Source organism: Rattus norvegicus, chromosome 1, assembly GCF_021556685.1.
Source record: "Rattus norvegicus strain SHRSP/BbbUtx chromosome 1, alternate assembly SHRSP_T2T, whole genome shotgun sequence".
Lineage (NCBI taxonomy): Eukaryota > Metazoa > Chordata > Mammalia > Rodentia > Muridae > Rattus > Rattus norvegicus.
In genome coordinates, this window is record NC_141534.1 from 96,139,148 (window position 1) to 96,154,604 (window position 15,457).

Sequence of the window (15,457 nt, forward strand, 5' to 3'; positions counted from 1 at the left end):
TATTCCGTGTATCTCTGACACATGTCAAGTCCATCTATCTCTGTATACTATAGCTGGACTGTTAGACATTTAGCTATTTTCTATTTGCATAATTTTAAAAACACTTTATTGTAATTAAATCAGAATGTAGTATGACCATCAGTTTACTAACTATTAACTTGCATTACTTAACCATCCTAAATAATTTGCAATAGCAGTTATCAGAAGGACCGGGTCTCGGGCTTGCATTCTTAAATGAATTGCATAGGCACAATGCCTATCTAAGAGTAACAAAATTAAGTTTAAATCTTGTATTAATATACAAAGACTTATACCAATGAAAACCTTAAACCTGTATCAATATATAAATCCTTTACCAATATAATAAAATATAATTTCAATTCTGCATCAAACTGTAAAGCTTTCTACCAATGTAAGATTATGGTTATAAAATGTTTTGTTTGGGGGCTGGAGAGATGGCTCAGCGGTTAAGAGCACCCGACTGCTCTTCCAGAGGTCATGAGTTCAATTCCCAGCAACCACATGGTGGCTCACAACCATCTGTAAAGAGATCCGATGCCCTCTTCTGGTGTGTCTGAAGACAGCTACAGTGTACTTATATATAATAAATAAATAAATCTTTAAAAAAAATGTTTTGTTTAAGAGTGAATTTAGGGCTGGAGAGATGGCTCAGTGGTTAAGAGCACTGACTGCTCTTCCAGAGGTCCTGAGTTCAATTCCCAGCAACCACATGGTGGCTCACATCCATCTGTAATGGGATCTGATGCCCTCTTCTGGTGTGTCTGAAGACAGCCACAGTGTACTTACATATAATAAATAAATCTTTGAAAAAAAGAGTGAATTTAATAATCTCTCCCTATTTGTCTAATTTCTTTTTTTTTTTTTTTGGTTCTTTTTTTCGGAGCTGGGGACCGAACCCAGGGCCTTGCGCTTCCTAGGTAAGCACTCTACCACTGAGCTAAATCCCCAGCCCCCCTAATTTCTATAATTATCACTCTATCCCCCCTTTTCCCTTTCAACCCCTTTCCCTTTCCCTATAAGAAAGGATAGGAAAGAATAAATGAAAAAATAGAAGTCCCTGGGTCTAAGCTCTCTAGTTTCCTCCCTGTCCAAAATTACAACCATTTACAAATTACCTCTTAAAATGACAATAATCTATAATTCAGAAAATATCCAAAACCAGACACTAGGATGTACGGGATTGGGACGGTGACTTTCCATGACTGCTTCCTGCTGAGTTGGGGCAAAGAATTTATTTTTTCTTAAGGGTTGGGGAGGCACAAGAAAATTAGAAAAAAAAATGGTTAGACTTAAGAAAGCTAGCCACGGCATTTGTTGTCCAGTCTCTCTGTATGCTGAGAAAGTTCAGGGCTTAGCTGAAGTCCCGATTGGAACCATCTGAAAGGCTGGATGAACTGAGGTCATTTGGGATCTGCAGCCACTCCTGAACTATTCCTTGTTGCACGTAATATTAAATGATCCCATCATGCTATCTCTGGCTGTGCTCTAGTAATGTGGTTTCCCCTCCCTCAACGGGAGCTGCAAGCTGTGGTCTTCAATATTCTTTGCAGTTTGCCCGCCTCCAAACTGCTTGCTCCATCTGCCCCCTGGGCTTAGCTGTCACAAATCCTAAAAATCCAGTGAAATCAAAACTCCAGAGGCTTGTAATTTATCAGTCAGATTTATATCAGTAAATTCTCAACCCACAGAGCTCCCACACAATGAACTCAGAGCCAATTGGTATGGATACAAGCTGCCCACCTAGACTGGACAAATTGTCCTGTGTTATTCTATCCCTTCTATGTTTTTTTTTTCATTACTTTTTTTTGTTTTTTGGATTTCTGATTTTTCTTTTTTTATTAACTTGAGTATTTCTTATATACATTTCGAGTGTTATTCCCTTTCCCGGTTTCCGGGCAAACATTCCCCTCCCCCCTCCCCTTCCTTATGGGTGTTCCCCTCCCCACCCTCCCCCCATTGCCGCCCTCCCCCAACAGTCTAGTTCACTGGGGGTTCAGTCTTAGCAGGACCCAGGGCTTCCCCTTCCACTGGTGCTCTTACTAGGATATTCATTGCTATCTATGAGGTCAGAGTCCAGGGTCAGTCCATGTATAGTCTTTAGGTAGTGGCTTAGTCCCTGGAAGCTCTATCCCTTCTATGTTATTCATAGCTACCTGTGGCTATTGAAAGCCATGTGGAACAGATTCGCCCTCTCCTTCCTCTATCTTCTCCGTCCTCCTTCCCTCTCTGTCTCCTTTCCTCTCTCTAAAACTCTCAGTCCACCTTTTTTTTCACCGCCCAATCACAGACTGTAGTCTTATATTACACCTGCCCTCGTCTTCGTATCAACAACAATCCACAATTCTGGAAGCAAGTCTCCAGACTCAGCATCAGGCGAGGCAGGATCAGGCAGGAGCCAGAACGGCAGGTCTTTTCAGCATTTGTGAGTGTGAGTCTTGTCAGAGCCGCATCTTGGTCTGTGATTCTGCGTTATATGAATCTTGGAAGCAATTTTTAGTTCTATAAAGATATTCGTGTGGATTGGGGAAAGTGAAAAGATCAGTTAAGTATGAATTTTTGTTCCTGGTTTGAGCAGGTGAAAGACAACTGTCTTTTTTATGAGTGAGTTTGATCAATAACCAAATTGTAATAAATAGGTCATGATATATGAAAGGATGACACTATAAATTTTGAGGATTCTGTAACCAGAAAGATTTATTGGCTATGTATAGCTGAAATTTTGGCTAGAGACATCTGTAGCATGTAATTATTAAAAACAATCTATGCTAACACCAGCTATGTACCAGCAATGCAGTCTCAGTCTGTAGCCAGTCCTGCAATGTTGCCTGAAATGGAGATCGCCAGTTTCCCCTAGCCAACACCTGTCCCACAAACACTAGTTCTGCCTCTCCAGAGCGCCAAGATCGCTCTCTCCTTCTGCGTGGCCAGCTGCTGCCAAACTGCTCTGCACTCTCAGTTTCTGTAGCTAGCTGTGGGCCAGCCCACACTCTGCTTCAGTTACCTCTTTGTTCGAACCCACCTGAGTTGCCGCAAATATAAAATGCCAGACAATCTTAGTTCAGAATCAAGAGATAACAAACCACTGGGCATGGAATCTATCATCGTAAGCTCATCAGTTCTATACTGGAAATTTTCTAATGGCGGTGGTGGAATCCAGACCTAACATTCCCCGGTCTACATTTTGCTGCCTTTATCTCTTGTCTTGATGTCCAAAAAGGACTGTGCCCTCCTCCCGCATTCCCTCTTCCTCTCTCAGACCCAGAGGGCCTGCCTCCTCCTTGCCCAGAGATTTGCTTCTTATCATATTTATTATCCAATCAATTAATTGGGGAAAAATTCTGCTACATCTTACCTTTTCTGTCCAATTAAAAAAATTTCTCCCATATATGATTGAAAAACGTCATAACAGGTAGACTACATAGTATGAGGTACAAATGACATCCAGTCCATCAGTCTGTCAATTTACATATAGTACTCTACCATCTATCTACCTTAAAAGGTTTATAATTCTACACCGGACTTATATCCTGGTTTAGATTGTATACCATCTGAAAACCATCCCCTCGAATCTATCTTATCTCTCTCAATGCTAAACAGCTTGAGCTGGCTACGAGACTACAGTCTTCAATCCCTCCAGAACTCTGAGAGCAACATAAAATTTACCTGAAAATATAGGAAGCCTAACACAGTTTCCAGAACTGAAACAAATCATAGAGACAGCTACCTGCCTACATAGTCCCCTGTTTCTCAACACGCTGGAGCATCAAATTGTGTCTGTTTGGCCCAGGATCATCTGACAGACCTTGTAATGCAGAATTATGAAGGTCTGATTGCCCCGTCTTGGCAGAGATGATCAGCCAACTATTCAGCATAGTGTGTCCTTTTTCTGGACAGTAATTCTGTCTATAGATGAATAGGCAATTTCTACCCAGTGGCGACCTTGCCACGATGTATACAACCTCACCTGGAGGTATAGAATGATTAGTTTCTTCTTTGAATCCAAGAACGGGGTGCTGTGAGGAGCAGATATGTCTCAACAACAAATGATTGAATAACATTGAATGTGAAATGTGACATTCTGTGGATCGCTGACGTTTTTGAAAACTATCTATTCTATGCAAAGTAATCTGGACTGCTGTCCTTTCACTATTCTCAGCTATTTCTAATTAAAATATGTTGAAAACAGCCTTACAATTAAATCAGAGCCATAAATTTGCCATCTGGGCCTTAACTTGTATGCACAATCATCTAAAAATCAGTTTGCAAAGGCAGTTATAAAAGGACTGGGTTTAAGCTTTGTATACTTAAAAGTTTTTATCAATAGAAGAAATCCATGACGATGAAAACCTTCACTCTGTATCAAAATAAATTCTGTATCAATGTACAAAATTCTAACTTCAACAATTATAACAATTTTAAAGACTTCTACCAAACGAGATTATGGCTACAACTCTAGCTATTTCCCTTCTGTTCAAAATTTTGATCATTTCTAAATCCCCCAGAAAGGCAACCTAGAATAACCACCTCCAGACCCCCCAAACCCAAGGACCCGGGACGATGACAACTGTTCGTAACTTCTTCCTGTGTTGAAATATCTTTGATGGGGGAGGGGAGGGAAAATGGCAGATGTGGGTAGGCCTTAAGAAGGCCGTGCCAACAAACGTTCTTAGTCTGCATTCTGACTGGATCCGTCTGGAAAATCCATGAAGTTAGGAGTTTGAGCAAGTCCATTGAGCATGACTGATGATGAATCCCAGCAAAGCTGCACACTCTGCAATATACAAACCTCAAAACAAAATTTAAGTATCATCGAGCTGTCTGTGTGGATTGCTTTAGTCTGGGTAGGGCGTACAGACTAGTTAGGATGGAATTCTGCTCTTTGTTCGAACATGTGAAAGACAGCCTTTTTTTTTTTTTTACAAACCAATTTTAATAATAACCGATGATAAGTCTTCATTCGTGCCGCGTGAGGGATGGCACAAAGAATCCTTATCTTCTTTGTTTGATTCTCTCCAGTCTAGCTCTTCAGGGGGTCTCCCTCTGTCACATCTGACCCACACAGCCCTGGAAGGTGTCCAGAGTCTAATCACCTTTTCTAAAAATGCAAAGACAAAACCTTTCTCCCAAATCAGCATGCCCTTTAGTCAGTAACCAGGGAAACGTTTAGCTTGACCTCTCTCCCGGAGGAATAATAAACAAAATTCAAAATGACACCCATTTTGATAACCAAAACAATTCAAAGCAAGTGAAGTAAACTAAACGAAACTGTATGAGCCTATTGTTAGGCTTTTTCCTCATCTGTCTTGCCAGGATATTAACCCAGAATTCCCGCGGAGCCCACGTTTGAAGAATATGAGTTATCCTGCAGGACTTAAAGCTTCCCAAAACAATTCTGTCTTCATACAATCTCCCTACTATCCTTAAAAAAAAACAAAAAAAAAACAAAAAACAAAAACAAAACAAAACAAAAAAAAAACAAAAAAAAAACCTTTTGCTTACTGTATAATCCTATTCTCAGGCCTTTTTCCTAATCTGTCATGTCAGGATATTTAAACCAAAATTCCCATGGATCCGAGGTTCAAAGAATTTCAGTTATCTTGCAAACTCCACTATACCATCGTTAAAGCAATTAAATCAAACTCCCACTAATATCTGCCTTTAGGAAGCAGACAGCTTCTACCTACTATGCTCTCTGCCTGGAGCCTTTGTATTTTCCCTGCACTAGTTGAGAACCTCGAGCAGAATTCCCTACCACTCCGGAAAAAGCTGTATTCTTATCTATCTTTAAAAGCAAATAAACCAAGCTTTAAAATTCTGTCCTAAGGTTACCCGCTTGTAGGAAGCAGGCAGCTTCTACCCTTACCATCTTGTCTCTTTTCACAGCAGGGGACCTCAGAGCCTGTGCGCTGAGTTTGCCCCTGTGTTTCTTTGTTTAAGGTTCCTGCACTTGAGCCACCACGCGACTCCCCCTTTTGCTGAGAAACTAAACTTCCCCTCCTTCCAGACCTGCTTCACAGTGTGATCAATCCAAGAAACCCTAAATTAATAGTGGATTCTACCCTACTACGTGAATCGTCATCTGTAAAATCTAATTATTAAAAAGCAATCCACGCTAATGCCAGCTAGGCACCAGCAGTCTTGGTCTGTTCCTAGCCCCGATACATAGCCTGAGACCGAGTGTTTCTCCTTGCCAACACCTTTCCCACAAACACAGGCTCTGCCTCTCAAGAGCTTTGCCCAGCGGTTTGTGTTATATGTTGATTCTAAACTAAGATTATCCGGTGTTCGTCGTTCTTGGCAACTCAGGTAGGCTCCAGGTGAGAGGTAACCACAGCCGAGTGCTGGTGGGCAAGAGTGCACCCCCAGCTAGCCGTGGAAACTGGGAGTGCAGGGCGGTTTGTTAGCAGCTGGCTGCAGGGACTGAGAGAGCGATCTCCCTTCTAAGGAGATTAGTATCTGTGGATATATAATTGTATCTCTTTTAAATTTAATTAACATCCTAATTTAATTAGCTTCAGTTAAATTCCCTTCTACTTTCTGTATGATCTTATTCTCTGTCAAATTTATGGGTCAATGCCAGGCTAGGTGATCACATAATTCCCACAGAGCCAGTTACATACATAGCATTGGCTTCTTAACTTTCCATTGAGTTTTCCATTCCTACCTTACTTAGGCCTACCTTTTTTCTCAGCAGGAGCTCCCAGAGCTTCCTGCCACAGTTTAGAAGCGTTTGAGAAAGCCTTGGACAGAATCCCTAGCCTAGCCCCAGCGTGCCTGCGTCAGCTCGAGGGTGCAGCTGTGTCTTAATTTTAAGCCATGAACCTCGGAATTGTGCATGCCAATTTCACACGAATTTTCTCCTAGTCCCAAGCCTGCACAGCTCGGGGAGAAACCACAAAGCTTGGCTAAGAAACTCATTCTCCCCGCCTCCTAATCTTTTTTTTTTTTTTTTTTTTTTTTTGTTCTTTTTTTCGGAGCTGGGGACCGAACCCAGGGCCTTGCGCTTCCTAGGTAAGCGCTCTACCACTGAGCTAAATCCCCAGCCCCCCCCCCTAATCTTAGAGACGATATGTGTTTTCCACTTGGGAATCTCCTATTAATTTTTTTTAAAGTGAGTTTTTGCTACACGTTGGGCGCCATTTGTAGTTACAAATTTTTATAAATCCTGGTGTTACCACCCACCTCAATGGTTTATGTTCCCTAATGAAAGTCACACACACAGCTTTTAAATTTTAACCTGCCTTAAGCAGCACAATAACCAGGAAACTGCCTACTCTCCATGCTGCCTGAATCTAACTCCTACCAGTAACTCCGAGTTAATACTTACCAATTTCTATGTTCTATCTTTGCTGCCCTTAACTCCAATTAGTCAGTGCTCTGCACCATGTTCTCATGGCCTAGAGCCCTGGGTGCTCTCCTTGTGTCTCTGTCCCATGGTGGCTCTTGTCTGTCTCCTGAACGCACTTCTAAGGCATAGTGGGTTTCTTCTTTCCTTCCTCATGCTCCCAAGTCTGGGAAACCTAAAACCCACCTATGTTTCTTCACAGCTATTGGCTGCTGGCATCTTTATTTGCCAGTCAGAATTAACTGGGGGGTAGGTTCTCTCGATGTCTTACATGTGAAATCTCTTATGCAATCAGTTTTGGGGGGACCCGAACTAACATTAGAATACAAGCGGCATTAGCCCAAACCAATATTTAGCAATTTGAATACAAGCAGAATCAGACTAATCCCCTACAGGATATAGAACAAGTTTATGTGACTGTGTTAAAAAAAATATCAACGTTGTCAGGAAAACATGAGAAAGAAATGAGAGACTGATTTTGTTTTTACTAAAATACATCACATGTATTCAGGAACTAACATGAGATGTTTTAATCCAAGGCGACCTGAGGAGTCCATTCAAAAGTGACTGGTACTGGTACTGACTTCCTTTGCTGAGAGACGGTCAAAAGTCTCTCTTCTAACTCTTTCTTTTTTTTTTTTTTTTTTTTTTGGTTCTTTTTTTCGGAGCTGGGGACTGAACCCAGGGCCTTGCGCTTCCTAGGTAAGCACTCTACCACTGAGCTAAATCCCCAGCCCCTCTTCTAACTCTTTCAAATGTATAGTACATCATCATTGCCTATTTTGTTAGGTTGCTTTAGTTGCTTTGAATTGTTTTAATTATCAAAATGTATGTGGTTATAAGTTCGATGGTTATGATATTAAAAATCCTCTGGGAGAGAGGCGAAGCTATTAAATTGAATCAATCTATACCTTTGATGATTTCTGGTTACTGCAATTTTGGACATGCAATTTTAGGAGAGAGGCTCTGTGTCGTGTTGTAAGACTCTCAGAGAGAATCTTCCCTCAGGAGGGAGATCCTCAAGCCCAGTGACCAGTCCGAGTCCACAGGCTGCAATCAGCAAGAGGATTTTTATTGATCAGGATACACAGATATCTGTGGGCGTCCCAGTCAATTTGAAAGACTGGCGCGCCTAGCAGAGCCAGGGTGGGCTTTTTATAGTATTTTGGGGAGCAGAAGCAGGCTTACAGAAGCAGATGCATGGTTACAGGGATGTGATTGGTGGAGTAAATGAGGCATACGTGTATGTTACCTATTTTGGCTATAATCATAACAGTGAGTTAGCAAAAAGTACATGGTGGTCAGGGCTTCCGGGGGGTCAGGGACTTTTTCTTTTTCCTGTCAGGTGGCCCATGGAGTAGTGCCCATAATTTAGTCTGGTTTCTGCATTTTGTTTTCTTTTCTGGTCTGTTTCGTCTAAATGATGGGTCAGCTTGTCCCACATATCTAAAAACTTATTTTTTACTTCTATAGTTGAGGGCCTTGGGCTTGTACAATTCCCTTTCTGGGAGGGGGTCTTTCATTCCCCCATTTTCTTTTTGTCCTTGAGTGGAATCTTCCACTCAACTTGGTTAAGGTACCTCTGTTTTTTGTTGTTTCACCATCTGATACTGTTGTCTCAGCACAAAAGTTTGAATGACTGAAAGTCTGTATCTCTTATTATTCCTATCTGATCTGCATAGAAACAACATTCTTCTTTTAGTGTAGCACACAGACTCTTTCTTTAAGGAATATCAGGTCTAATCTTTTCCTATTTTGAAGGACTACCTCTGAGAGGGAGGTTAGGTATTCTTGGAGGTCAGCTAAAAAGTCTTTTTTACTCTTTTTATATCTGAGTCAATGGCAGTTCTGAATTCTCTATAAGCCTTGCATTGTAGGGCAACAGCAGATGTCCTTGTGCTGTCCTTGTAGCACCTAGATAGCCTTAAATAATTCTCAACTCTCTTTTGTGTCTTATTAAGTCTTTAGCATCAGGATTCTAATCTGGACACTATCTGAACCTATACACCAAGGTCTTTTAGAACTTCTAAACTTATATAGGTTGTGATCCCTGAGGCACAGTCCCAAGAAGTGTTAGGAGTACTAACATATGTAATGTTACATCATTTGTAATAAAAATCAAGCCTATCCTTACACCTATTCCGAGGGAACCCAGGGCAAACAGGCAAACATGAAATTCTTGTTTCTAAAACACACTCCTCAAGTGAGCATTATAGCAACCTCTCAATCACTTAAGTCTAGGGAGCTTTTTGAAGATCTGAGTGTCCCTCTAGGTCCCAGCTCTTAGCCCCAACAGCTAGTACGCTGCTGGTGAGGGCTGAGACTTGATGGCTGTCAGGGTGGTCAGCAGCACCAGGTATGGTCCTTTCCAGCGAGGCTCGAGTGTCTGGGCTCAGTGTAGCTGTAGTCTCTAACCTGGAACTGATGACATGTCTCAGGGGTCCCCGGGGCATAGGCTGCTGTCAGCTGTGAGCAGATTTCTTTCTGTATCACCTGTAGGTCTTTTAGCCTGGCACACAAATCATTATTACTATGACATGTTGGTTCAGTAACATCATCTAATACAGTCAGGGGAGCTGAGGCCCCATATAAGATCTCAAAGGGGGTAAGGCTGAATCTGGAAGGGGTATTTCTTGCTCTGAAGAGAGCAAGAGGGAAGGAGTGTCACCCAGTCTACGCCAGTCTCCATGGTCAATTTGGTCAGGGTCTCTTTTAGAGTCTTATTTATTTATTCTATCTGTCCTGAACTTTGAGGTCTGTAAATATAACGTAATTTTCAATCAACCTCTAAATACTTGGCCACACCCTGGCTTACCTTGACAACGAAAGTAGGGCTGTTGTCTGACCAGATTACCTTGGGCATTCCAAATCGGGGGAAGATTTCTTCCAGTATCTTCTTGATGACTATTGAGGCCGTCTCTTGCTTGGTGGGGAAAGCTTCTACCTATTCCTGAAAAGATATCTATAAACACTAGGAGACATTTATAACCATATTTTCCTGGTTTTATCTCTGTGAAGTCCACTTCTCAGTAGTATCCAGGCCGTTCCACATGGAGCCTCATACCACAGTCAACTTTCCTGAAAACAGTTACCTTTTGGCCTGGTATATATCAGTGCACTATCTGTTCCACGAGATACTTGAGACCTGTGACATAATATTTAGTTTTTGAAAATGTCTGGATGAGTTTGCTTACCCCTAAGTGAGTCCATTGATGTATTTGTTTTACCATGGCCTCTGCCTGTAAAAATTGTAGCAGGATCTTCTTTCTCGTTGAGGTGTACCAGAGTCTCTTCCTCGGCCTGGCTGGGTCATGTAGGGCCCTTAACAGAGCCAGAATCTCTTTTTTTTGCCCTCAGATGTCAGCAGGCCCCTCTGCTGATGGGCTGTAGCAAAGGCATACCTGTTGTCCACATAAATGTTAAGTCTCTTTCCCAGCTCAAGGGCTTTGGTGAGGGGAGCGAGCTCTACCCCCTGAGTAGTGGTGTCTTCTGGTAGGGCCTGAGCCCAAATGACTCTGTTTCTATCTACCACTGTTGTCCCAGCCCATCTTTTTTCTTCTGTAAGAAGCTGTTCTCATCTATGAACCAGATGGCATCTACCCCCTCTGTTGGCTGATCAGTCCGATCTTTATGCCACTCCTGTGCTTTAGTGAACTCCTGTTGACAGTCATGAAGGGGGGTGTCTAGGTCAGGGTCCGGGAGCAGGGTTGCAGGGTTTAGACTCGTAGGGGCAGTCTGGGATCACAAGGAACAAGTGGGATACCCGGCCCACGCCAAGGTCCACCGTTCTTCGGGTAGTCCATGAGTATCATTTGTTGCCAGTAGCCCCTTGCACTCAAGGTCTTTTGCTTGACACTAGCCCATTTGGGCGTAGGAGCACAGAGTGTTGGGCCCCCGTATTCACAAAACAACTGGGCCGGCTTCCCTTCTATCTTAGCGCATAGCCAGCACTCTAGAACCAAGAGGCTTGCCTTCCGGGTTGCTGGAGAGGCCCTTCTTGTTCTTCCTGGGGCAGTCCCTGACCCAGTGTCCTTTTTCCTTGCGATAGGCACACTGATCTTTAGCTAGGAATTCTCTTCTGTTGCCAGGTACTGTCTTCCTAGGTTTCCTAACTACTGTGGCCAGTATATATTCCTCTCCTGTCTTTTATCCCTCTTTAGCTCTCTAGCTTCTTTTTCCTTTTGTCTCTTTTCTTCCTTAGCTTCCTGCTCTTTTTACCTTCTTTCCTCTTTCTCTTCCTCAGTCTCTCTCTCATATCTTCTGCATCTTCCTCTACAGCTATTAGATGCTGTCCACTTATGTAACTACACTTCAACTTTATTTTCTCTGCAACTTACACTAACTCTCAGCAACTTAGCTTAACCCTTCAAATTTCTGTAACTTTCTTTCTTTATATCTTTTCCTTATCTTAGCCAGATTGGTGGGGCATTTTCCAGCCCCTCGGAGACCCACCCTTGGAGCCTGGTGGCAGACCTGGAGCACTCCCTACCTTCAGGAGTATTCAAGTCAACAGTCAGGAGTGAGGGTCTTCTATCCATGTCTGGAACATTCTTTCTGGCCTCCAGTAGGATTCCGTCTTTCCTCAGTGGTAAAGAAGACCTGTAACAGTTACTAACAAGCATCTCAAATGGGATGGTGAGAAAACAAGAGAATCTAGAGAATAGAGGTCCACTGAAGAGGACAAATAGCATTTAGTCACACAGCTAAACCAGGAGGACTTTTTGGGACAAAAAGGCTGTTGTAAAAATAAGCACAAGCTTTGTGTCTGTGAAACAGAACGGCAAGCAGAGAGGGAGCTGATCTGTTACCCCGACTATCTCTCTGGACTTAAGAACTAATAACAAAAGGATGGAGAGATGGCTAGGACCTGGGTGCTAGATGCCAAGTGGCTGACAAAAGAATTGTAACCAGTTCACCTGGGACTTTCAGGACCTCAGTAGCAGCCCTTTACCAAACTGTCTCAGTGGGCTAAAGGCCCATGGAAAAGAAAACATTAATCCTGACCTTGGCCACAGCCAAAGCCCGAATTCTAAATTATGACTGGCAAAACAAAGTTCATCACAGTTTGTTGTAGATTCCCTCCGAAACTATCTCAGGGGCTTCTCTGTCCCCCAACCTGGGGCATTTTGACCACAGGGGCAGGAACTGGCTGCTGTGGGGATAGGATCAAAGGCACTCTCCATGTCAATGATGACTAACAGGGAAGGTTACTTAATGTTGGAGATCAATTCCTCTCTTGGAATTCTTGGAATAGGGCGAGCAGATAAGGCAGGCTCCCTTAAAGAACTTCTCTTAATGAACACTCTCCTTCTGTGAGCAAGTGTTGAAGGTCTGGCCACTGAAAGCAGCAACTGGAATTATTATTTTTTCAGGGCCAAAAGTCTCATAAAACAACCACTAACTTTATACCTATCTTTTTGTTGTCAAAGCGTCAACCCCAGCCGGCCTCATCACCTTGAAACTCCTCTTACGCTGACTTGGCCTGAGCTGCGCCACTGCCCACGCGCAGCCTGCAGCTTGCTAGCAGGCCTGCATGCTTGTCACCCTCAGCCCCTATATTTTCCTACTCTGTGCTGTCCCTTCCTTAGAAGCTGTGAATGTTTAAGCAACAGGGAGAATTTTTCTTCAGGATCTAAGGTAAAGCTTTCAGGCTCTTGTTAATACCTGCTTCAGACAGGGTCACTCACTAACCTGGAGTTCTTCATACACAACTGTTAACAGCAGCTAGAATGGACAAGGGGAGCAAAGGGAGGGGCATCTCTCCTTGGGGAGGAGGCTAAGAGAGAAAGATAAAACTCCCTAGCAGAAAACAATTTTTCTCAAGCAAATTATTTCCAAGTTAAGCACCAAGAGGATCAAGTAAAACTCCTTGACAAACAAAGCAAATAGTTTCATGATTTTAAACACAGTCGTCAGTCCAAGATTTTAAACACAGTCGTCTATCCAAAGTTAAAAAACGAAACAAAAGTCAAAAAGACACTCGACAATACCACAGAAAACAACCCAGACAAACAAGACCAAGACAAAGCATCCTATAACCAATTTCCACAGATGTTCAAAGAAAATTAGGACACAAAGAAGACAAACAATTTCAACAGTCAGACAGACAGACGCACCGCGCGGCTTCGGTGTCAAACTGAAACCAAAAATTCAGACAGAGGCGACAAGGGTCCGGATCCTTCAGTGGATCCGGCTCTCTCCTCTCTCCTCCAACCCAAAACCACGTATCCTTCCGATACAGGCTGAGCCCCGAAAAACCGGGCTCTAAACACCCTTGGAACGTCTTCCAGGGCTGCGGGGGAGAAGTCCGAGCTCGTCAGCTCCTTCTCTGGCCCGCCCAAATACAAACGGTCTAGACCCAAGCCAAGTAACTAAGCATTTACAGAACAAGTCACAAAGCAAGACAAGACAGGACCAGACAAACACTGGCCAGCTTACCTCCCGGTGGGTGGTCGGTGGTCTCTAGGCAGAGGATCTCCGATCCCGGACGAGCCCCCATATGTAAGACTCTCAGAGAGAATCTTCCCTCAGGAGGGAGATCCTCAAGCCCAGTGACCAGTCCGAGTCCACAGGCTGCAATCAGCAAGAGGATTTTTATTGATCAGGATACACAGATATCTGTGGGCGTCCCAGTCAATTTGAAAGACTGGCGCGCCTAGCAGAGCCAGGGTGGGCTTTTTATAGTATTTTGGGGAGCAGAAGCAGGCTTACAGAAGCAGATGCATGGTTACAGGGATGTGATTGGTGGAGTAAATGAGGCATACGTGTATGTTACCTATTTTGGCTATAATCATAACAGTGAGTTAGCAAAAAGTACATGGTGGTCAGGGCTTCCGGGGGGTCAGGGACTTTTTCTTTTTCCTGTCAGGTGGCCCATGGAGTAGTGCCCATAATTTAGTCTGGTTTCTGCATTTTGTTTTCTTTTCTGGTCTGTTTCGTCTAAATGATGGGTCAGCTTGTCCCACATATCTAAAAACTTATTTTTTACTTCTATAGTTGAGGGCCTTGGGCTTGTACAATTCCCTTTCTGGGAGGGGGTCTTTCAGTGTCAATAGGAGAGAAGCAAAGATTTTGGACCCCTTCAATGGTAATATGGATCAGGTACGACAGGAGAAGACTCCCTGAGGATCCTGGCTACAGAAAAGAAAAGTTTGAAAGAATCAAACGGGACAGGTAACTTGATTTGCTGATCCCTCCACATGGGAACAGCCCTATAACTAGCTTAGACATAAAAAGATGTCTCTAGCCAAAATTCAGCTAAAATTAGACGATAACTCTTGTTGATTGTGGAACCCTTAAGATTCCTCGTGCCATCCCTCACATGACATGAAGATTTATTGTGATTGGTTATTGATCAAATGAACTCTAAGGATGAGTTGTGTTTCACCTGCACAAACAAGAAACAAACAAACAAAAATTCATCCTAACTAATCTGTGCAGCTTGCAAAATCCATACGAATATCTTGATAGTGCTGAGATTTTGCTTGTGGGATTCGTGTATTACAGAATGTATAGCTCTGACAAGATTCAGCTGTGGGGACAGTGAAATGGCCTGCTGTTTCAGCTACCTGCCTCTCAAAACAGCATCAGGAATAGCTGCTGACTTCTGATAGACTCGATTCATCCAGCCCTTCAGACAGGTCCTGTGAGAACTTCAGTTAAGTCCTGAGCCTTGTAAACAAACACAGACTGGATAACAGATGCTAAAGCTAGATTTCTTTTTCTTTTCTTTTTTTTTCTTTTTCTTTTTTCTTTTTTTCGGAGCTGGGGACCGAACCCAGGGCCTTGCGCTTGCTCGGCAAGCGCTCTATCACTAAGCTAAATCCCCAACCCCTAAAGCTAGATTTCTTTTGGTTCTTTTTTTTTTTTTTCTTTTTTTTTTTCTTTTTTTTTTCTTTTTTTTTTTTTTTTCGGAGCTGGGAACCGAACCCAGGGCCTTGGGCTTCCTAGGCAAGCGCTCTACCACTGAGCTAAATCCCCAACCTAAAGCTAGATTTCTTAAGGCTAAACAATTTTTCTAGTTTTCCTACCTCTTCCCACCCCTTTAATAAATTTTGTCACCCCAACTGAGCAGGAAGTTGTGGAGAATCA

General features: G+C 42.9%; 1 long non-coding RNA gene across 1 annotated transcript; it reads right to left on the bottom strand.

Moving 5' to 3' along the window:
- Positions 1-8,417: 8,417 nt before the first annotated feature.
- Positions 8,418-14,019, bottom strand: LOC148007314 (uncharacterized). The gene is made up of 2 exons (XR_015650529.1): positions 13,805-14,019; positions 8,418-9,875 (listed from the first exon to the last, which is right to left on the bottom strand). It is a non-coding gene; the product is annotated as an uncharacterized LOC148007314 (long non-coding RNA).
- Between the last annotated feature and the right edge of the window lie 1,438 nt (positions 14,020-15,457).